The sequence below is a fragment of the Carlito syrichta genome, unplaced genomic scaffold (genome assembly GCF_000164805.1).
Source record: "Carlito syrichta isolate Samal-C Ts95f unplaced genomic scaffold, Tarsius_syrichta-2.0.1 Scaffold313184, whole genome shotgun sequence".
Taxonomy (NCBI): Eukaryota; Metazoa; Chordata; class Mammalia; order Primates; family Tarsiidae; genus Carlito; species Carlito syrichta.
The window spans coordinates 738,583-740,339 of record NW_007257280.1 but is presented as its reverse complement, the minus strand read 5'-3'; the positions used below and the strand labels follow the sequence as shown (position 1 = coordinate 740,339).

The 1,757-nt window shown below is 52.1% G+C and overlaps 1 protein-coding gene across 1 annotated transcript in view; it reads left to right on the top strand.

Moving 5' to 3' along the window:
• Nucleotides 1–1,488: 1,488 nt before the first annotated feature.
• HTATSF1 (HIV-1 Tat specific factor 1) overlaps nt 1,489–1,757 on the top strand; it is an 18,139-nt gene continuing 17,870 nt past the window's right edge. Inside the window, exon 1 of the mRNA XM_021718663.1 lies at nt 1,489–1,687. The gene's annotated coding sequence lies outside the window, so the exon portion shown is untranslated. The remainder of the gene's footprint in view (nt 1,688–1,757) is intronic.

Below are 1,757 nucleotides of genomic sequence, written 5' to 3'. Positions count from 1 at the left end.
CTGTATACTATTTTTGGATCCAGAAAAACATATTTAGCAATGGTTAAATGAGCCAAATAAAACTCATGTTATCTATATCATAAGAACACATGCAAGTTCAGTTCTCCAATAGTTCTTACCAGAACGAGAACTTCATAAAAAAGAAATGTAACTGAAAGCAAAATCCAAAACAAACCCAAACTACTATAAAAAAAAACTGTGGTTATGGTTGAAACTATAGATTTACACAGCTGGGATGGAAGGAGCCAGGATTTCCTAGAACCAGTATTCAACTGCTATGTTTAGAAGCAAAGGTCAGTGGAATAGTAGAAATAATTTCTTCTGGGAAGCATTTCCTCACCCTCAAATCTGGGTTATGATATTTATGTTTACACATAAGTTGTTATTTTTAAATTAATACTTTTAAGCAGCCACTTGAACTTTTGTGCACCAAATATTGATAAACATAAACAAAACTCTTCAGGGGCTTCAATTTTTTTAGTGTAAAGGGGTCCTGAGACCAAAGCGTTTGAGAACCACTGTCCCCCAGCATCCTTATCATGTGCCAATCATCCTAATTCTGTCTCTCCTGAGCTATGCCTGTCTTGTTGACTGCTGGGTCGCCAGGGCCTAGTACACTTCCTAGCACTTAGTAGGGGCTCCATAAACACCAGCCCAATTTAAAAATCTGGATCTCTGCATTTTCAGCAATGTGTGGAATTTCTGAAAACAAAGCTCAGTTTAGAGGAAAAGCATGCTGTCTCTTTCTAAAAGAAAAACAAAGACACGGAATTACTCGGCCAATAAAGCTGGTGTTTACACTGGGATGTTTACATTAAGTTTCAAGATTGAGCACCTCTGAATCCTGGAGTACAAGAGGCAGGCAACGGCTGCTTCCTACATTCCCAAAGATTCAAACTCAAGCCTAAGGAAGGTGTTGAGACCAGTAAAAAAAGGGAGCTGAGACACTAGGAAAAGAAGGTTGGCCCTTCCACCTCGTTCGTTCGTTCATTCATTCTCCCACTCATTCAATCACTCCGCACTAGACACCAGATCCCGTGCCAGGAGCATAGGCTTCAAAGACGAACACGAACCCGGTTTTATTCCAGGAAAATTGTAAAGAAATAAGTAAAAGACGCGGTTCCCGCGCGGGGAAGAGGCCTTAGGGCGAGGAAGGCGCATCTTTTTCTCGATGCCAGAGAAACCAGTCCTGCCCGCCCCACCCACTCCCCCAAGATGGCGCCTGAGGCGACACCCGCCCGGCCCGCCGCGAGGAAACATTCCCATGCCTTCCTTCGGGCTACCGTCCAGGCCGGCCTGTCTCGACCCGCCAGAGACCCCGCGGAGCCCAGGGTCCGGGAGACGCTGTGGGGTCACCGCGGCCCTTGCCCGGCCCACATGCGGGCCCCGGCGGGCGTCGACGCGCGGCAGCGCCCCGCCCCCGGGGCCCCAGGCCGCATGCCGGCGTCGGCGCTTTTTGACGCCACTGTGGGCGTGTCGGCGCGATCCGCGACGTCGCGTCGCGCCAACAATGGCGACTGCGTTAGCCTGAGCGAGGCTTCGTTTCAACTAAATTCCTGACGTTGCTGCTGGAGCCGTAGTCGTATCAGACCCGGTCGGCGGCGGCGGCGGCGACGGCGGCGCGCCTGCGCGCTCCCGCCGCGCCCTGGACCGAGCGGCAGCGCAGAGGCCCGGCGGAGCAAGGCAGGTGGGCGGCGGCGCGGCCGAGCTCGCAGCGTCAGCGCGCGCGCGCGGTGGGCGGGAGGAGCGAGGGGCGG